Source organism: Gorilla gorilla, chromosome X, assembly GCF_029281585.2.
Source record: "Gorilla gorilla gorilla isolate KB3781 chromosome X, NHGRI_mGorGor1-v2.1_pri, whole genome shotgun sequence".
Classification (NCBI taxonomy): Eukaryota; Metazoa; Chordata; class Mammalia; order Primates; family Hominidae; genus Gorilla; species Gorilla gorilla.
In genome coordinates, this window is record NC_073247.2 from 81,466,785 (window position 1) to 81,489,222 (window position 22,438).

Sequence of the window (22,438 nt, forward strand, 5' to 3'; positions counted from 1 at the left end):
TCTTTTGGCAGAATCTTTGGTATTGAATCATATTGTCAGCAACAAGAGATAATTTGACTTACTCTTTTTCTATTGGGATGCCTTTTATTTCTTTCTCTCACTTTGAATTCATGAATGTAGAACTCAAGTTAGACCTTTATGCAGCCTTTCTAGTTCATTCATTCCCTTCCTTTTTAAGATTTTGTCATACTTTCTTCTCAAACTCTCAACATCACTGCCCACATGCTCACTTTCAACAGAGAACTCTGCTTCCTATGTTTGCATAGTACTAAAGAGTTTACAAAGTACTTTTGCATGCCTTTTCTGATTCTATCTCTCCCTCTTCTGCCCTTGGAAATTGCTAGTTTAAGCAGTATTCTTCTTTAGAGCAAATAACTGTTGGTTCTTCAGTTGATTCTAGTATCTAGTTTACCTATCCTAACCATTTAAGCTGCACAGATCAACCTGTGCTTGCATTTCGCAGTCTGTAAAAGGAGGATCCTTACACCTACCATTTTCACTTACAGGAACATTGTGTAAGCATTTGTCTTTACTCTGATTCTTTTTAAGTCTTCGACTACAAAGAAACTGATTTTCCATCCACACCCACGGCAATACAAAAGATAACCTCCCTGGACTGGAGATTCAGTGATTATTTTTTGACTCCAAAGTGTCTGATCTGCAGTTTGATAATCAAGAAAAATCCATTTTTATCATGGCCTAGACTAGCTTCTAGTCTAAATATTAGTGTGCCCTGTTTTAATATTTCTCCATGTATTAAATCAAAGTTTTCAGAGCAAATAAAATAAGGATGAGCTTTAATTTTCTAAAAGTATTTCTTTACTAAAGGATTCCTTTTAGGTTGAACAGGTTCTTGGTAGATTTTAAATGAGTTGACTGATACAAATTCAGTTTATACTACATTTTGGGAACATCCTTTTGTTAACAATGAGCTACATTTGTACAGGCAGTCCCCAATTTTCACCACAGTGGTATTCCTGGGAACTGTTATAAAACAGATCATATTTTCCTACAGGAACAATATTACTATTGGGGTTTGTGTTCCTGACCAAAGATGTAGCATCAAATAAATCATAAATAATCAACAATGTGACATGAAAGCAAAGATATAGGAACTAGAAATCTATGATCATTTTAAGTAGTTAAAAATTACACTCCAAATCCTACAAAATGGACACAAATATGGCATATGCAATCATTACACAAATGACACCAATGCATTAGAAAGTGTGTGCGTAATGCCCTTAAAATGCAACCCAATTTTACAGTAAATTTTACCAAAAATAACCTGCTAGTCACAAGGGATCTATTTGTAGTAATAAATTCTTTCTTTTTGCTATCTTGTAATGCAAAAATTCTTGTGGTGTTGGAGGCAGTGTATGGTCTAAATGATCTAACTTTGTTCCCAAACCTGGCAGTGCATCAGTCACCTGAGGAGCTTTAAAGATGCAGGTTTCTGGGCCTGAACCCCAGAGATTGTCATTGAATAGGACTGTGGGGAGGCCAGGAATGTGTATTTTTAAAAGTTCCCTAGGCGATTCTGACGCACAGCCAAGTTTAGAATCCTAGGCATGGATGTGTCAGTACCTATTTATCTTTCCCATCCCTTTTCTTCAGCAAGCTCATACATTCAGAATCATTCCACCGACCATAACATTTGTGCTGGTAATAGGTTTAATAAGTGTTTCCATGTTTCCAAGGTGTTTCTTTCATTGAAAAACATTTTAAAAAGTAAAGGCTGTCTCGAAGTTTGAAAAACATTTTAGTAAGTGAGGATGAAGTCCACATTTCTCTACTCACCCACCCCTATATGTAGCTTTGAATAGGCTTAGGTATTAAATCATGTCTTAGGAAGTGACAGTTTTTTTGACAGCCATCACAGTTCTTTGCAGTTGATTGGGAGTCAAGAAGAATTGCTAGGTCATTAATCCCTAGTATTTTTTTTAATTTTAAAAAATTTATTCTTTTTTTATTATACTTTAAGTTCTAGGGTACATGTGCACAATGTGCAGGTTTGTTACATATGTATACATGTGCCATGCTGGTGTGCTGCACCCATTAACTCGTCATTTACATTAGGTATATCTCCTAATGCTATCCCTCCCCCCTCCCCCCACCCCACAACAGGCCCCGGTGTGTGATGTTCCCCACCCTGTGTCCAAGTGTTCTCATTGTTCAATTCCCACCTATGAGTGAGTACATGTGGTGTTTCGTTTTCTGTCATTGCGATAGTTTGCTGAGAATGATGGTTTCCAGCTTCATCCATGTCCCTACAAAGGGCAGGAACTCATCCTTTTTTATGGCTGCATAGTATTCCACGGTGTATATGTGCCACATTTTCTTAATCTAGTCTATCATTGGTGGACATTTGTGTTGGTTCCAAGTCTTTGCTATTGTGAATAGTGCCGCAATAAACATATGTGTGCATGTGTCTTTAGAGCAGCATGATTTATAATCCTTTGGGTATATACCTATCCAGTAATGGGATGGCTGGGTCAAATGGTATTTCTAGTTCTAGATCCTTGAGGAATCGCCACACTGTCTTCCACAATGGTTGAACTAGTTTACAGTCCCACCAACAGTGTAAAAGTGTTCCTATTTTTCCACATCCTCTCCAGCACCTGTTGTTTCCTGACTTTTTAATGATCGCCACTCTAACTGGTGTGAGATGGTATCTCATTGTGGTTTTGATTTGCATTTCTCTGATGGCCAGTGATGATGAGCATTTTGTCATGTGTTTTTTGGCTGCATAAATGTCTTCTTTTGAGAAGTGTCTGTTCATATCCTTTGCCCACATTTTGATGGGGTTGTTTGATTTTTTCTTGTAAATTTGTTTGAGTTCTTTGTAGATTCTGGATATTAGCCCTTTGTCAGATGGGTAGATTGTAAAAATTTTCTCCCACTCTGTAGGTTGCCTGATGGTAGTTTCTTTTGCTGTGCACTCTGATGGTGGTTTCTTTTGCTGTGCAGAAGCTCTTTAGTTTAATTAGATCCCATTTGTCAATTTTGGCTTTTGTTGCCATTGCTTTTGGTGTTTTAGTCATGAAGTCCTTGCCCATGCCTACGTCCTGAATGGTATTACCTAGGTTTTCTTCTAGGGTTTTTATGGTTTTAGGTCTAAGATTTAAGTCTTTAATCCATTTAGAATTAATTTTTGTATATGGTGTAAGGAAGGGATCCAGTTTTAGCTTTCTACATATGGCTAGCCAGTTTTCCCAGCACCATTTATTGAATAGGGAATCCTTTCCCCATTTCTTGTTTTTCTCAGGTTTGTCAAAGATCAGATGGTTGTAGATATGTGGTATTCTTTCTGAGGGCTCTGTTCTGTTCCCTTGGTCTATATCTCTGTTTTGGTACCAGTACCATGCTGTTTTGGTTACTGTAGCCTTGTAGTATAGTTTGAAGTCAGGTAGTGTGATGCCTCCAGCTTAGGATTAGGCTTAGGATTAATCACTAGTATTTTTTTAAAAATACATTTCATTGTGTATATTTAAGGTATACAACATAATGTTATGGGATACATGTACATAGTAAAAAGATAATTACAGTGAAACAAACTAATGTATCCATCATCTCACATAGTTACCTATTTTTTTGTTTCTGTAGCAAGAGCAGCTAAAATTTACTTATTTAGCATGAATCCCAAATACAGTACAATTTTATTACATATACTCCTCATGTTGTACATTAGATCTCTAGACTTGTTTATCCTATATATCTGCTATTTGTTATCCTCTGACCTACATCTCTCCATTTTCTCCCTCAAGCCCCCACCCATAGTAATCACTGTTGTGTTCTCTATCTTCATATGTTTGAATTTTTAAGATTCTGCATATAAGTGATGTCATGTGATATGGTTTGGCTGTGTCCCCACCCAAATCTCATCTTGAATTGTAGCTCCCATAATTCCCACATATCATGGGAGGAACCTGGTGGAAGGCAATTGAGTCATGGTGGAGGTCTTTCCTGTGCTGTTCTCATGATAATGAGTGAGTTCTTATGAGATCTGATGGTTTTATAAAGGGGAGTTCCCCTGCACATGCCTTCTCTTGCCTGCTGCAATGTAAGATGTGTCTTGCTTCTCCTTCACCATCTGCCATGATTGTGAGGCCTCCCAGCCATGTGAAACTGTGAGTCCATTAAACCTCTTTCCTTTATAAATTACCTAGTCTCTGATATGTCTTTATTAGCAGCGTGAAAACAGACTAATACAGTAAATTGGCACCGAGGTAGTGGGACATTGCTGTAAAGATACCCAAAAATGTGGAAGCGTCTTTAGAACTGGGTATCAGGCAGAGGTTGGAACAGTTTAGAGCACTCAGAAGAAGTCAGGAAAATATGGGAAAGTTTGGAACTTCCTAGAGACTAGTTGAATGGCTTTAACCAAAATGCTGATAGTGATATGGACAAAAAAAGTTTAGGCTGAAGTGGTCTCAGATGGAGATGAGGAACTTGTTGGGAACTGGAGCAAAGATGACTCTTGCTATGTTTTAACACAGAGACTGATGGCATATTGCCCCTGCCCTAGAGATGTGTGGAACTTTGAACTTGAGAAAATTCTAGGAAGAAATTTCTAAGTAGTAAAGCATTCAAGAAGTGACTTGGATACTGTTAAAAGCATTCAGTTTTATGTATTCACAAAGATATGGTTTGGAATTGGAACTTATGTTTAAAAGGGAAGCAGAGCATAAAAGTTTGGAAAATTTGTAGCTGGATGATGTGACAGAAAATAAAAACCCATTTTCTGAGGAGAAATTCAAGCTGGCTGCAGAAATTTACATAAGTAATGAGGAGCCAAATGTTAATTGCCAAGATAATAGGGGAAATGTCTCCAGGGTATGTCAGAGGTTTCCACGGCAGCCCCTGCCCTCACAGGCCCAAGGCATAGGAGGAAAAAATAGTTTCATGAGCCTGGGTCCAGGGATCCCCCTGCTGTATGTGCAGCCCAGGGACTTGGTGTCCTGTGTCCCAGCTGCTTCAGCTGTGGCTAAAAGGGGCCAAGGTACAACTCGGCCTGTGACTTCAGAGGGTGCAAGCCCCAATTTTTGGCAGCTTCCATGTGGTATTGAGCCTGCGGATGCACAGAAGTCAAGAATTGAAGTTTGGAGGCCTCTGCCTAGATTTCAGAGGATGTATGGAAATGCCTGGATGTCCAGGCAAAGATTGCTGCAGCAGTGGGGCCTTCATGGAGAACCTCTGCTAGGGCAGTGCAGAAGGGAAGTGTGGGGTGCAAGCCCTCAGCCAGAATCCTTACTGGGGCACTGCCTGGTGGAGCTATGAGAAGGCCACTGTCCTCCAGACCCCAGAATTGTAGATCCACTGGCAGCTTGTACTGTGTACCTAGAAAAGCCACAGACACTCAATGCCAGCCTGTTAAAGCAGCCAGGAGGGGGCTGTACCCTGCAAAGCCACAGGGGTGGAGCTGCCCAAGGCCATGGGAGCCCACCTCTTGCATCAGCGTTACCTGGATGTGAGACATGGAATTCAAAGGAGATAATTTTGGAGCTCTAAGATTTAACTGCCCTGCTGGATTTTGGACTTGCATGAGGCTGGAAGCCCATTCGTTTTGGCCATTTCTTCTATTTGGAATGAGTATATTTACCCAATGCCTGTACCCCCACTGTATCTGGGAAGTAACTAACTTGCTTTTGATTTTACAGGCTCATAGGCAAAAGGGACTTGCCTTGTGTCAAATGAGACTTTGATCTGTGGACTTTTGAGTTAACGCTGAAATGAGTTAAGACTTTAGGGGACTGTTGGGAAAGCATGATTGGTTTTGAAATGTGAGGACATGAGATTTGGGAAGGGCCAAGGGTGGAATGATATGGTTTGGCTGTGTCGCCACCCAAATCTCATCTTGAATTGTAGCTCTTATAATTCCCACGTGTCATGGGAGGGACCCTGTAGGAGGTATTTGAATCAAGGGGCGTGTCTTTTCCACGCTGTTCTCTTGATAGTAAGTGAGTTTTCGTGAGATCTGATGATTTTATAAAGGGGAGATCCCCTGCACATGCCCTCTCTTGCCTGCTGCCATGTAAAACGTGTCTTGCTTGCCCTTTGCCTTCCGCCATGATTGTGAGGCCTCCCCTGCCATGTGGAACTATGAGTCAATTAAACCCTTTTCCTTTATAAATTACTCGTCCTTATGTCTTTATTAGCAGCATGAGAACACCTAATACATCATGCAATATTTTTCTTTCTGTGTCTGGCTTATTTCACTTAGCATAATGTCCTCCAGGCTTGTCCATGTTGTGGCAAATGGCAAGATCTCATTTCTTTTTAGGCCAAATAATATTTCATTGTGTGTGTGTGTGTGTGTGTTACACACTATAGTTTCTTTATCCATTTGTCCATTGATGAACATTTAAGTTGTTTCCATATCTTGGCTATTGTGAACAATGCTGCAGCGAACATGAGAGTGCAGATATCTTTATGAGGTGGTGATTTCATTGCTTTTGGGTATATGCCCAGAGAGGGTCATATGGTAGTTCTATTTTTAATTTATTTAGAAACCTCTGTATTGTTTTCCATAATGGTCATACCAATCTACATCCCTACCAGCAGTGTACAAGAGTTCTCTTTTCTCCATGCCTGTGGCAACATTGTTATCTTTTGACTTTTTGATAATAGCCATTCTAGTGGGTGTGAAGTGGTATCTCATAGTGGCTTTGATTTGCCTTTCCCTGGTGACTAATGATGTAGAGCATTTTTTCATATGCTCATTGGAGATTTTTATGTATTCTTTAAAGAAATGTCTATTCAGGTCTTCTGACCATTTTGTAGTTAGGTGTTTGTTTTTCTACGATTGAGTTGTATGAGTTCTTTATACATTTTGGATGTTAATCTCTTGTCAGATATATGATTTGCAAATATTTTCTCCCAATACATAGACTGCCATTTCATTTTGTTGATTGTTTCCTTTTCTGTGCAGAAGCTTTTTAGTTTGTTGTAGTCTCATTTATTTAATTTTCCTTTTGTGGCTTGAGCTTTTAGTGTGATATGTAAAAAATCATTGTCAAGGCCAATATCCAGGAGCTTTTCTCTTATATTCCCTTCAAAAAGTTTTATAATCTCTGGTCTTACATTTAGGTCTTTTATCCATTTGAATTTATTATGGTATAAGCTAAAGGTTCAATTTTATTCTTTTGCACGTGGAAATCCAGTTTTTCCAGCACCATTTATTGAAGAGACTACCCTTTCCCCATTGTGTTCTCTTGGTGCCGTTGTCACAAAGTAATTGACTGTATATGTTTGGATTTTTTCCTGGGCGCTCTATTCTGTTTCACTGGTCTATGTGTCTGTTTTTATGCCAGAACAATACCATTTTGATTACTATAGGTTTGTAATATAATAAATTATATAATATAATCAGGAAGTATGATGCCTCCAATTTTGTTTTCCTTTCTCAGAATTGTTTTGTTTATTCAAGGTCTTTTATGTTTCCATACAAATTTTAGGATAGTTTTTGCTATTTCTGTGAACAATGCCATTGGGATTTTGATTGGGATTGCACTGAATCAGTATATTATTTTGGATAGTATGGACATTTCATCAATATTAATTTTTCCAATTGATGAGCATGGGATATCTTTCCATTTATTGGTATCTTTTTCAGTTTATTTCATCAGTGTTTTGCAGTTTTGGGTATACATATCTTTCACCTCATTGGTTAAATTTATTAAGTATGTTTTTGATGCTATCATAAATGGGATTGTTTATTTCTTTTTCAGTTAGGTAATTATTTTTGTATAAAAATGTTACTTTTTTTGTATGTTGATTTTGTATCCTGCAACTTTACTGAATTCATTTATTAGTTCTAACAGTTTTTTATGGACTTGGGGTTTTTTACATATAAGATCATCTCATCTGCAAATAGAGATAATTTTACTTCTTCCTTTCTTATTTGGGTATCTTTTGTTTGTTTTTCTTGTCTGATTGTTCTGTATAGTACTTTCAGTACTATGTTGAATAGAGGTGGTGGGAGTAGGCATTCCTGCCTTGTATCACATTGTAGTGGACAAGCTGTAAGTTTCTCCTTATTGATTATAAGGTTAGCTGTGGGTTTTTCATAAAATGGCCTTACATTATGTTGAGGAACATTAATACCTAAACTTTTGAAAGTTTTTGTCAAAAAAGGATGTTGGGCTTTTTTGAATGCTTTTTCTGCATCAATTGAGATGATCATGTGGTTTTTATCTTTCATTTTGTTAATGTCATATGTATCACATGGATTGATTTGCTTATGTTAAACCAGTCTTGCATAACAGGGATAATTCCCACTTGGTCAGCTTATATAATCTTTTTGATGTATTGTTGGATTTTGTTTCCTAATATTTTATTGAGGAGTTTTTGCATTAATATTCATCAGTAGCCTTTAGTTTTCTTTTCTTGTGATGTCTTTATCAGGCTTAAGAATTCAGGTGATGCTGGCCTCATAACATGTGTTGGAAAGTATTCCTGCTAGCTCTGTTTTTAGAAGAGTTTAAGAAGTATTGGTATTAATTCTTCTTTGAGTGTTTGGTAGTATTTAGTCATGAAGCTACCGGTTTTGGGTGTTTCTTTGTTGTGAGATTTTTAATTACTTCTTTAATCTGTTTATTTGTTATTAGTCTGTTCAAGCTTTCTATTTCTTCCTGACTCAATCTTGGTAGGTTGTATTTTTCTAGGAATTTATCTATTTCCTCTAGGTTATCCACTTCGTTGGCATATAATTGTTCATAATAGTCTCTTTTAATTTCTTTTTCTTTTTTTTTTTTTTTTTTGAAATGGAGTCTCGCTCTGTCACCCAGGCTGGAGTGCAGTGGTGCGATCTCGGCTCAAGCTTTGCCTCCCAGGTTCATGCCATTCTCCTGCCTCAGCCTCCTGAGTAGCTGAGACTACAGGCGCCCACCACCATGCCCAGCTATTTTTTTTGTATTTTTAGTGGAGACAGGGTTTCACCATGTTAGCCAGGATGGTCTCGATCTCCTGATCTCGTGATCCCCCCACCTCGACCTCCCAAAGTGTTGGGATTACAGGCGTGAGCCACCATGCCTGGCCGTCTCTTTTAATTTCTTAAGTGTCTTATAATTTTTTCACTTTCACTTTCATTCTATTTGAGCCTTTTCTATTTTTGTCTTAGACTGGCTAAGGATTTGTTAATATTGTTTATTTTTTTCAAACAACCAACTCTTAGTTTTATTGATTTTTTCTATGATTTTTCTGTTCTCTGTTTATTTCTGTTCTGATTTTTATGATTTCTTTCCTTCTTCTAATTTTGGGTTTAGTTTGTGCTTCTTTTATTAGTTAATTAAGGCATAATGTTAGATTATTTATTTGGGACCTGTCTTAATTCATTTTGTGTTGCTATAACTGAATACCACAGACTGCGCAATTTATAAGAAAAGATAAATGTTTCTTGTAGTTCTGGAGGCTGGGAAGTCCAAGATTGAGGGGCCTGCATCTGGCGAGGGCCTTCTTGCTGTGTCACTTCATGGCAGAAGGTGGAAGGACAAAAAAGTATGAGAGCGCAAGATGGGGCCAAACTGGCTTTTATAACAAGCCCACTCTCACAATAACTAATTCACTCTCACAGTAATAACAACCTATTCATGAGGGCAAAGTCCTCATTACCTAGTCATCTCTTGTTAGGCCCACCTCCCATCACTGTTGCATTGGGGACTAAGTTTCTAACACCATGAACTTTGAAGGACACATTCAAACAATATCAGGATCCTTCTTCATTTTTAATGTAGGCATTTATTGCTATAAATTCCCCTTTTAGAACTGATTTTGCCATATCCCATAGGTTTTGGTGTGTTGTGTTTTCATTATCGCTTGTCTCAAGATATTTTCAAATTGCCCTTTTGATTTCTTCTTTGATCCAGGGCATGTTTAGTTATTTGTGAATTTTCCAAGATTTCTTACTGTTATTGATTTCTAGTTTTTTTATAATTATGGTCTAAAGTGACACTAGATATGATTTCAATCTTTCTCAATTTATTAAGACTCGTTTTGTGGCCTAACATGGCCTATCCTGGAGAATGTTCCATGTGCATTAGAGAAAAATGTATATTCAGCTGCTCTTGGATGGAAAGGTTTTTTTATACATTTGTTAGGCCCATTTGATCAGAAGTACAATTTAAATCCAGTATTTCCTTATGAATTTTCTGTCTGGTTGATTTACCCATTGATCTACCCATTGAAGAAAGTGAGATACTGAAGTTCCCTACTATTTTTTTTGGAGATGGAGTCTCACCCTGTCACCCAGGCTGGAGTGCAATGGCGTGATCTTGGCTCACTGCAACCTCCACCTCCCAGGTTTAAATGATTCTCCTGCCTCAGCCTCCCAAGTAGCTGGGATTATAGGTGCCCACCACCACGCCCAGCTAATTTTTGTATTTTGAGTAGACGGGGTTTCACCGTGTTAGCCAGGATGATCTTGAACTCTTGATCTCGTGATCTGCCCACCTTGGCCTCCCAAAGTGCTGGGATTACAGACTTGAGCCACCATGCCCAGCCTGAAGTTCCCTACTGTTATTGTATTGCTATCGATTTCTCCTTTTATGTCCATTCATATTTACTTTATGTATTTAGGTGCTCCAATGTTAGATTCCTATATATTTACAATTGTTATGTTTTCTTGATGAATTGACTTCTTTATCATTAAACAATGACCTTCTGTGTTTCTTGTAAAAATTTTTGACTGGAAGTCTATTTTGTCAGATATAAAGATATAAGCATAGCCACTTTGCTCTCTTTTGGTTACCATTTGTGTAGAATAGCTTTTCCCATTCCTTTGCTTTCAGCCTATGGCCTTAAAGCTTAAGTGGGTACCCTGTAGACACCATATAGTTGGACCTTTTTTTTTTAATCCATTCGACTACTCTATGTCTTTTGATTGGAGAAGTTAATTCACTTACATTCAAGGTTATTATTAATAGGTAAAGACTTACTACTGCCATTTTGTTTATTATTTATGGTTGTTTTTTAGCTTCTTTGTTCCTTTCTTTCTCTGTTGTCTATCTTTGTGATTTGATACTTTTCTGTAGTGCTGAACTTTGAGTCCTCTCTGTTTATCATTTGTATATCTGCTGTAGGTTTTTGTTTTATGTTTACCGTGATGCTTACATAAAACATCTTATAGTTATAATAAACTATTTTAAGCTAATTTCAACTTCTATCACATGCAGAAACTAGACTTTTACCTTCGTTTTCCACAATTTATATTTTTGATGTAACAATTTACATCTTTTTATATTGGGTATTTTTAACAACTTGTTATAATTTTAGTTATTGTTAACCATCTTTTTTTCTTTTTCTTTTCAACTTTTATTTTAGATTCACATGGTACATGTGTAGGTTTGTTAACTGGGAATATTGCATGATGCTGAGGTTTGGGGTATGAATGATTCTATCACCCAAGCACTGAGCATAGTACCTAATAGTTAATTTTTCAATCCTTGCCCCCTACCCCATTCCCTTCTCTAATTGTTCCCAGTTTCTATTGTTGCTATCTTTATGTCTATGAGTTGTTCACTGTTTTGACTTATAACCATACTAGAGTTATGTATGATTTACACACCATTACAACAGTATTGGAATATTCTGGATTTGAGTATGTATTTACCTCTACCAGTAAGTTTTAGATTTTCATATGTATTCATAATAGTAATTATCTTCTTTATGTTTCAACTTGAAGAACTTCCTTAAGCATTTCTTGTAGGGCAGGTCCAGTGGTGATGAATTCCTTAAATTTTTTCTTGTCTGGGAAAAACTGTCTCCTTCATTTCTGAATGACAGACTTGCTGGTTATAGTATTCTTGGCTGACTTTTTTTTCTTTCAGGACTTTGACTACATCATTTCATTCTCTTATGGCCTACAAGGTTTCTGCTGAGAAATCCACTGATATTCTAATGGATATTCCTTTGTATGTGACTTGACATTTTTCTCTTGCTGGTTTTAAAGTTTTCTCTTTGACTTTTGACAGTTTGATGATAGTGTACCTTAGAGAGGGCCCCTTTGGGTAGTAACTGTTTGCAAACTTTTGAGCTTTGTGAATCTGGATGTTGATATCTCTCCCAAGACTTGGGAAGTTGTCAGCAATTGTTTCATTAAATAATATTTCTGTCCCTTTCTCTATCTCTTCTCCTTTGAAAATCCCATAATGTGAAAGTTTGTTTAATGTTTGCTTAATGATGCTCCTTAAGTCCCATAGGCTGTTTTCACTCTTTTTCATTCCTTTTATTTTTACTGAGTCATTTCAAAAAAAAAAAAAACCACCATCTTCAGGTTGACAGATTCTTTCTTCTGTTTGATCTAGTCTGCTATTGAAGTTCTCTCTATTGTATTTTTTTAATTTTGCTGATTGAACTTTTCAGCTCCAGGATTTATTTTTGGTTCTTTTTAATGATATCTATCTCTTTGTTGAATTTATCACTCAGATCATAAATTATTCTCCAATTTCATTGAATTGTTTCTATATCTTCTGTGGTATCTTGCTGAATTTCCTTAACATTAATATTTTCAACTCATTTTCAGGTAATTTGTAAGTTTACATTTATTTGGGGTTAATTATTGGAGAATTATTCCATTCCTCTGGTAGTGTCATGCTTCCTTGCTTTTTCATGTTTTTTGTGTGTGTCCCTGCATTGATGGCTGTGCATCAGTTGGTGTAGTCACCTCTTCCAAACTTTACAGAGTGGTTTTTGTATGGGAAGACATTCACCTGAAGATGGGCCTGAGGGTGACAATTGAGCAGACTATGGTGACTCTCATTCCATGTGGGCACAATGGTGTAGTCTTTGTGCAGCTTATTTAGTTGTAATCAATGTCTATGAAGACTGCAGAAGCCTCAGTAGTCTAGGCTACTGGAGTTTGTGGCAGTGATAGTGGCTTCATAGGTTATTAGGGCAACAGCTTTAGGGATCCTCCTGGTCTTACTTTTCCCACAGTGGGGTGTCTGAACTGTGGGTATCTGTGTTGGTGTCAGATCTGACATGGCCAATAGGCAGCCACAGTGGTACTTAGATCCAGGGCACAGGTGCTCAGAGCAGCTGTGAAGGTGATTTCCTGGGCGCAGGGTCTTGTGAAACTATGGTAGCACACAAAACTTGAGGCATACGTTCACTCTCCAAGGCATGAATGACTGCAGTTTTCCCACTAACCAGGGACTGTTGCTCTGTGGCACACTTCAGAAGGTTGGGTCCAGGGGACTGTGATATAGCTGTGGTTCTGACCAGCTAATTCCAAGCTGGTTCCAAGCTGATTCTGAATGGGGGAATAGGGTGGCAGAGGCAAGGTGTTTCTTTCCCTTCCCTAAGCAGCCATCCTGGGTTTGTGTGCTCTATAGGTTTTCTGCTGCTTCTTTGATGTTCTCTGGTGCTCTCCTTTAGTCATTTCTGTCAAAAATCTAGTCATTTATTCATTGTTTTGTTTTTGTGTGTGTGTGGTAGATAAAACAGTACTGGGAACTTCTCTTTGGCCATCTTGCTAATGTCATTCTTTTTTTCCTCTCAATCACTAGTCTTTTCAAAAGAAACTCCATGTGTCACCTATCAGAGACACTTATATAAAGTTTTTATTCTCCTAGTAGATTGAAAGCTCCATGAAGCCAAAGACCAGGTCTTAAATATCCCCTGTTTTTGCCCATAAATCCTAATACATTGAAGGAACTCAGTAAATATTTATTTATTGAACAGTGAATAATAGCACTTCTGCCAATTGGTAAGATGGGCATAAAATGGTATTTCCTGACTACTGCTTGTTCACTTTTGAGAAAATTCTTCCCTGTATAGTTTGCATTCATAGGTCTGGATATGTGAATGTAAGTTTTAGAGTTGTGGGGGGGACTTAGATCATGTTATACACCTACCACGTTTTAAATGGGAAACCTGAGGTTTTGTTTAAGGTTACCATGCCAGGTTTTTCTCCATTTCATATTTTTCTTTTTATCCATTTATCACGTTTGAGTACCTGCTGTGTATGAGCCCCAAAAAGCAAATGGTCCATTTCCTTTATGAAGTAAGAGGCAAGGTCATTTTCTGAAAAGGGTGGAGCTGGGGAATAGTGCTTTGGAGGATTGAGAAGATTGGAGAATTTTTAAAAGTTATGGCAGAGTCTATGGCCATACCCCCCTGAACGAGCCTGATCTCGTCTGATCTTGGAAGCTAAGCAGGGTCGGGCCTGGTTAGTACTTGGATGGGAGACCACCTGGGAATACTGGGTGCTGTAGGCTTTGGCCGGGCGTGGTGGCTCACGCCTGTAATGCCAGCACTTTGGGAGGCCGAGGCGGGCGGATCACAAGGTCAGGAGATCGATACCATTTTGGCTAACATGGTGAAACCCCGTCTCTACTAAAAATTCAAAAAAATTAGCCGGGCGTGGTGGTGGGCACCTGTAATCCCAGCTTCTGAGGAGGCTGAGGCAGGAGAATGGCATGAACCCGGGAGGCGGAGCTTGCAGTGAGCCGAGATCGCGCCACTGCACTCCAGCCTGGGCTACAGAGCGAGACAACGTCTCAAAAAAAAAAAAAAAAAAAGTGGCAGAAAGTGAAAAAGAAAAACACAGCAAGATTGGTGAGCAGATTTCAGGAGTCTGCTGCAAGTGATTTTTATTTTATGTATTGAAACACATCTGCCTGTTTTGTTACTTTGCCCTATAACTTGGCTACTGGAGATAAGCACAGAGAAAGTGAATGGTAGGAATGATCAATGGTTAGAATTTGGCCTAGATAAGTACAAAAACATCATTATCATTATCAATAACAATAACATCATCATAGTGAGTTCAGAGGTTTTGTGGTTTTGGCAGGAGTGTAACAGCATTGATACACTATGGAACCTAAGCTGGATAGGGAAGGAAGTGAAGAAAATTTTGATTAATAGGGAGAAAGTAGAGGAAGAAGGATCAGTAAACTAGAGGTCTTGATGACCTGAAAGAATAGTGATAGTAGGAATAGTTGAACCAGCAAAGCTGGAAGTTTGTGATTGAGAATTTCATGTTTGAATTAGTGATTTTGGAGATGGAGTAGGAAAGGGTGATGGAAACTTCCAAGGTGTATAGAGTGAGTGGCTCATATGGAATGGAAGGATGAGGTCATTGGAGATGAAGAAGTTAAGGAACGGAAAGGTCAGCATATTCGGTATGCTATACCACACTTTCATGAATTTATCTTCCTTTTAGATGGTAACAAAAATACATCCTACATCCAGGCAATTTTACTGTATTCAAAAAAAAATCATTTAGAAGCAAAGTTATTGGTGTGAGGTGAATATATTCTATAGTCTGAATCAATTCATGAGATCTAATAATGTTCGGTAACTATTTCCTCCATGATCAGTTTTACTATGAAATTTATTGTCTGAATCAAGCTTTGCCTTAGGTGGAGGATGGGGTCTTTATTAGTGTTCACAAGAGACATGTTTAAATGTCAGCTCTAGGACAGCTATTCTAGGCTATTCAAAGTCTATTCTCCAAGGAATTTGAAGAGCTCTCAGAGTGGATATATTAAATTAGCTGTTGCAGTAAGAAAGATGTGGAATTTTCAATCTCTGCCTCTTTGCTATCCCCTTTGTCTTTGGACATGGTCACATTCCCTCACCTAAAAAACATTTCCTGGAACCCTGCTGCCCCGTCAAGCTACCTCTCAACTCTCTTCTTCCTTTCCTTGCTATAAATATTTACTTTTCTCTTTATTTATTGAAAACAGCTAATTTTTATTGAACAGTATTGTAGGAAAAGCCTATCTATCTATCTATCATCATAATACATAGCTTTTGTTATTTGGGGTATACTTTTCTCTGTTACATATGTACCTTTTTTTCCCCATAGTTTGAATCACAAACTGTTAAGTCTTATGAGGGTAGAAGGTCTGTCTATTTTGTCTGCCACTATATAGCTAGTATATATGCCTATCACATAGGAGGGACTCCATAATCAAATGTGAAATGAATGAATGGTGTATATTTTAAATTTGTATTTTGATTTTTTTCTATTTAACATAAGTATTTCCCTTTTTCTTCAGACTTTATTATATTCAAAAAGTATTTTATTGTTTTAATAGATCATAAATCACTACTTTTTGTAGTTGGACATTTCAAGTATTTTACAATCATTTACTATTACCAACAACAATGTAATGTACAATCTTTAGCATTAATGTATTTGCTTGCTATTATTCTTTCATGGAACAATTTTTTAAAAGTTAAATTCCAGGGAGTGGATTACTGGGCAAAAGTGAGTATTTTCATTCTGGTGAGCTTGTTGAAAGAATTGAATACCTTTTGCCTTCATGTCCTGACTCCTTCCTAAGTGGCTTGGAATTTGGCTCCTGCCTCTACCACTTCAAAGAAATACTTCTTCCAATGGCTTCCTATTTGCCAAATCAGCGTGTTTGTTTTGAGCTTTAAGAACCTTCTTGACTTCTCTTGCAACGTTTAATACTAATTTACTACCACCTTCTACTCTCTTGGCTTCATGACATGTCATTATTTTGGTTCTCTTGTTGCCTCCCTGACTGATGTCCTTCCTTGAACCTCTGAAGTGTAACCTTTCCCAAGGTTCTGTCCTGTCCCCTCCAACACTATTATCTCTGTTTTATTTTTTTCTGTTTTGAAACAGTGTCTTGCTTTGTTGACCAAGCTGCAGTGTAGTGGTGTGACCTTGGCTCACTGAAGCATTGACCTCCAGGCTCAAGAGATCCTCCCACCTCAGCCTCCTGAGTAGCTGGGACGAAAAGCACACGCCACCATGGCCAGCTAATTAAAAAAAAATTGTAGAGATGAGGTGTTGCTGTATTGCCCAGGCTGGTCTCAATCTCCCAGGCTGAAGCAATCTGCCCTCCTCAGCCTCCCAAGGTGCAGGGATTATAGGCATGAGCCTCCATGCCTGGTTTCTCTCTATATTTTAGCAACTCCCAAATTATTATATCTAGCCCTGACTTCATTCTTAAGCTTCAGATTTGCATTTCATTTCTTGATCTCCCATTAGTGTTCAATATTGTATACTCATCGTGTCTAAAAATGAATTAATTTCCACCCTCCAAATCAGTTCCCTGTAACTATTCCATTTCTGATAATGCTGTTGCCATTCCTAAAATCTGGACACCATGGAGACATTTTGATCCTTCCTCCTCTTTTGCTCCACCTATTCCATTAGTTGCCTTGCTATATGAATTCACTGTCCCTAATTTTTTTCAATTTTTTTTCTTAATTGATTTATTCATTTATTTAACAAATATTTATTAAGAACTACCATCTACCAGGTACTATTTATGGAACCAAGGATATAGCAGTGAACATAACAGACAAAAATTCTGGCCCTCACGGAGCCAATAGTCTAGTGGAGGAAGACACACAAGCAGATAAGTAAAATACATAGAATGTCAGATAATACAAAGTTATATGGAGAAAAATTAGGAAAGTTGGAGAGAGAAGGTCAGGACAGGATGTGTATGTATATGTGCACATTTTTAAATTGGGTAGTCCAGGGAAGCTAACTGAGAAGGTGATATTTGAGCAAAGATCTGGAGGCAGTCAGGAAAGAGCCAGGCAAATATGGGAGAGGATAAGGGAGCATTCCAGGCAGAAGAAGTATCAAATGTAAAGGCCCTGAGATGGGGGAGAACATGAGTGTTCCAGAAATAGCAACATGGCCATTGTGACTGAAGCAGAATGAGTAAAAGGAAGAGTAATAGAGGTGAGGTCAGAGAGGTAAGAGGAGAGGAATAGATCATGTAGGGCCTTGTAGGTCATTGTAAAGACTTTGGCTTTGTGTTATGAGTGAAATAGGAAACCAGTGGAGGGGCTTGAGCAAAGGGGTTACCTGATTTGACCTATTTTATTGGTAGGAAAACTTTAGCTGCTGGGTTGAGACTAGACTGTAGCAGGGCAAGGGTAGAAGCAGGAAGTAAGTAAGGGGGCTATTGCAGTAAGTTAGGTGAGAGTTGATGGCTTGGACCAGAGTAGTGGTGGTGAAAGTGGTAAAAGATTGTTGGATTCTGAATTTACTGTTGATTGAATGTGACATGTGAGAGGAAACAGGGAAGTCAAGGATGTCTTTGAGATTTTGGCCTCAAATGGAAGAATGAGTTTTTCTGTGTGTGTGTGTGTGTGTGTGTGTGTGCGCACGCGTGTGCTTGTGTGTGTGTGTGTAATCTCTAATTTCTTGGACTCTCAATATATATTTTATTCTGTTCTATACCGTAATTAATTTTCACCTGGGCTGTATCAATAATCTTGATAAATGTTCAGTGGTGAGTCAGATCTCCTCTTCCAGCCTCTCTCCTCACTCCAGTTCACCCTTTATAAAGTGAGGCACTAATCATATCTTCAGTGGTTTCCCATTGCACTTAATTCAGTAGGTGGACTCCCCTGTCTTGGATTCAAGGCCCTCCATAATGTGAGCCCAACCTATTTATTTGGCTTTATCCTTTGCTGTTTTCTTTTTATTATTATTATTATTATACTTTAAGTTTTAGGGTGCATGTGCACAATGTGCAGGTTAGTTACATATGTATACATGTGCCATGCTGGTGCGCTGCACCCACTAACTCGTCATCTAGCATTAGGTATATCTCCCAATGCTATCCCTCCCCCCTCCCCCCACCCCACAACTGGCGCCAGAGTGTGATGTTCCCCTTCCTGTGTCCATGTGCTCTCATTGTTCAATTCCTACCTATGAGTGAGAATATGCGGTGTTTGGTTTTTTGTTCTTGCAATAGTTTACTGAGAATGATGATTTCCAATTTCATCCATGTCCCTACAAAGGACCTGAACTCATCATTTTTTATGGCTGCATAGTATTCCATGGTGTATATGTGCCACATTTCCTTAATCCAGTTTATCATTGTTGGACATTTGGGTTGGTTCCAAGTCTTTGCTATTGTGAATAATGCCGCAATAAACATACGTGTGCATGTGTCTTTATAGCAGCATGATTTATAGTCCTTTGGGTATATACCCAGTAATGGGATGGCTGGTTCAAATGGCATTTCTAGTTCTAGATCCCTGAGGAATCGCCACACTGACTTCCACAATGGTTGAACTAGTTTACAGTCCCACCAACAGTGTAAGAGTGTTCCTATTTCTCCACATCCTCTCCAGCACCTGTTGTTTCCTGACTTTTTAATGATCGCCACTCTAACTGGTGTGAGATGGTATCTCATTGTGGTTTTGATTTGCATTTCTCTGATGGCCAGTGATGGTGAGCATTTTTTCATGTGTTTTTTGGCTGCATAAATGTCTTCTTTTGAGAAGTGTCTGTTCATGTCCTTTGCCCACTTTTTGATGGGGTTGTTTTTTTCTTGTAAATTTGTTTGAGTTCATTGTAGATTCTGGATGTTAGCCCTTTGTCAGATGAGTAGGTTGTGAAAGTTTTCTCCCATTCTGTAGGTTGCCTGTTCACTCTGATGGTAGTTTCTTTTGCTGTGCAGAAGCTCTTTAGTTTAATTAGATCCCATTTGTCCATTTTGGCTTTTGTTGCCATTGCTTTTGGTGTTTTAGACATGAAGTCCTTGCCCATGCCTATGTCCTGAGTGGTGAAGCCTAGGTTTTCTTCTAGGGTTTTTATGGTTTTAGGTCTAACGTTTAAGTCTTTAATCCATCTTGAATTGATTTTTGTATAATGTGTAAGGAAGGGATCCAGTTTCAGCTTTCTACATATGGCTAGCCAGTTTTCCCAGCACGATTTATTAAATAGGGAATCCTTTCCCCATTTCTTGTTTTTCTCAGGTTTGTCAAAGATCAGATAGTTGTAGATATGCGGCCTTATTTCTGAGGGCTCTGTTCTGTTCCATTGATCTATATCTCTGTTTTGGTACCAGTACCATGCTGTTTTGGTTACTGTAGCCTTGTAGTATAGTTTGAAGTCAGGTAGTGTGATGCCTCCAGCTTTGTTGTTTTGGCTTAGGATTGACTTGGTGGTGTGGGCTCTTTTTTGGTTCCATATGAACTTTAAAGTAGTTTTTTCCAATTCTGTGAAGAAAGTCATTGGTAGCTTGATGGGGATGGCATTGAATCTGTAAATGACCTTGGGCGGTATGGCCATTTTCACAATATTGATTCTTCCTACCCATAAGCATGTAATGTTCTTCCATTTGTTTGTATCCTCTTTTATTTCCTTGAGCAGTGGTTTCTAGTTCTCCTTGAAGAGGTCCTTCACATCCCTTGTAAGTTGGATTCCTAGGTATTTTATTCTCTTTGAAGCAATTGTGAATGGGAGTTCACTCATGATTTGGCTCTCTGTTTGTCTGTTGTTGGTGTATAAGAATGCTTGTGCTTTTTGTACATTGATTTTGTATCCTGAGACTTTGCTGAAGTTGCTTATCAGTTAAGGAGATTTTGGGCTGAGACAGTGGGGTTTTCTAGATATACAATCATGTCATCTGCAAACAGGGACAATTTGACTTCCTCTTTTCCTAATTGAATACCCTTTATTTCCTTCTCCTGCCTAATTGCCCTGGCCAGAACTTCCAACACCATGTTGAATAGGAGTGGTGAGAGAGAGCATCCCTGTCTAGTGCCAGTATTCAAAGGGAATGCTTCCAGTTTTTGCCCATTCAGTATGATATTGGCTGTGGGTTTGTCATAGATAGCTCTTATTATTTTGAAATACGTCCCATCAATACCTAATTTATTGAGAGTTTTTAGCATGAAGGGTTGTTGAATTTTGTCAAAGGCCTTTTCTGCATCTATTGAAATAATCATGTGGTTTTTGTCTTTGGTTCTGTTTATATGCTGGATTACATTTATTGATTTGCGTATATTGAACCAGCCTTGCATCCCAGGGATGAAGCCCACTTGATCATGGTGGATAAGCTTTTTGATGTGCTGCTGGATTTGGTTTGCCAGTATTTTATTGAGGATTTTTGCATCAATGTTCATCAAGGATATTGGTCTAAAATTCTCTTTTTTGGTTGTGTCTCTGCCCGGCTTTGGTATCAGGATGATGCTGGCCTCATAAAATGAGTTAGGGAGGATTCCCTCTTTTTCTATTGATTGGAATAGTTTCAGAAGGAATGGTACCAGTTCCTCCTTGTACCTCTGGTAGAATTCGGCTGTGAATCCGTCTGGTCCTGGACTCTTTTTGGTTGGTAAGCTATTGATTATTGCCACAATTCCAGATCCTGTTATTGGTCTATTCAGAGATTCAACGTCTTCCTCGTTTAGTCTTGGGAGGGTGTATGTGTCGAGGAATTTATCCATTTCTTCTAGATTTTCTAGTTTATTTGCGTAGAGGTGTTTGTAGTATTCTCTGATGGTAGTTTGTATTTCTGTGGGATCGATGGTGATATCCCCTTTATCATTTTTTAATGTGTCTATTTGATTCTTCTCTCTTTTTTTCTTTATTAGTCTTGCTAGCGGTCTATCAATTTTGTTGATCCTTTCAAAAACCCAGCTCCTGGATTCATTAATTTTTTGAAGGGTTTTTTGTGTCTCTATTTCCTTCAGTTCTGCTCTGATTTTAGTTATTTCTTGCCTTCTGCTAGCTTTTGAATGTGTTTGCTCTTGCTTTTCTAGTTCCTTTAATTGTGATGTTAGGGTGTCAATTATGAATCTTTCCTGCTTTATCCTGTGGGCATTTAGTGCTATAAATTTCCCTCTACACACTGCTTTGAATGCATCCCAGAGATTCTGGTATGTTGTGTCTTTGTTCTCGTTGGTTTCAAAGAACATCTTTATTTCTGCCTTCATTTCGTTATGTACCCAGTAGTCATTCAGGAGCAGGTTGTTCAGTTTCCATGTAGTTGAGCGGTTTTGAGTGAGTTTCTTAATCCTGAGTTCTAGTTTGATTGCACTGTGGTCTGAGAGATAGTTTGTTATAATTTCTGTTCTTTTACATTTGCAGAGGAGAGCTTTACTTCCAAGTATGTGGTCAATTTTAGAATAGGTGTGGTGTGGTGCTGAAAATAATGTATATTCTGTTGATTTGGGGTGGAGAGTTCTGTAGATGTCTATTAGGTCCGCTTGGTGCAGAGCTGAGTTCAATTCCTGGGTATCCTTGTTGACTTTCTGTCTCGTTGATCTGTCTAATGTTGACAGTGGGGTGTTAAAGTGTCCCATTATTAATGTGTGGGAGTCTAAGTCTCTTTGTAGGTCACTCAGGACTTGCTTTATGAATCTGGGTGCTCCTGTATTGGGTGCATATATATTTAGCATAGTTAGCTCTTCTTGAATTGATCCCTTGACCATTATGTAATGGCGTTCTTTGTCTCTTTTGATCTTTATTGGTTTAAAGTCTGTTTTATCAGACACTAGGATTGCAACCCCTGCCTTTGTTTGTTTTCCATTTGCTTAGTAGATCTTCCTCCATCCTTTTATTTTGAGCCTATGTGTGTCTCTGCACGTGAGATGGGTTTCCTGAATACAGCACACTGATGTGTCTTGACTCTTTATCCAATTTGCCAGTCTGTGTCTTTTAATTGGAGAATTTAGTCCATTTACATTTAAAGTTAATATT

The 22,438-nt window shown here is 38.3% G+C and overlaps 1 protein-coding gene and 1 non-coding gene across 6 annotated transcripts in view; both read left to right on the forward strand.

Moving 5' to 3' along the window:
• Nucleotides 1–22,438, forward strand: part of EDA (ectodysplasin A) — a 427,402-nt gene that overhangs the window by 42,713 nt on the left and 362,251 nt on the right. The gene's annotated exons all lie outside the window — the stretch shown is intronic.
• Nucleotides 14,098–14,216, forward strand: LOC115932441 (5S ribosomal RNA). Its single transcript, XR_008675747.1, has one exon. It is a non-coding gene; the product is annotated as a 5S ribosomal RNA (ribosomal RNA).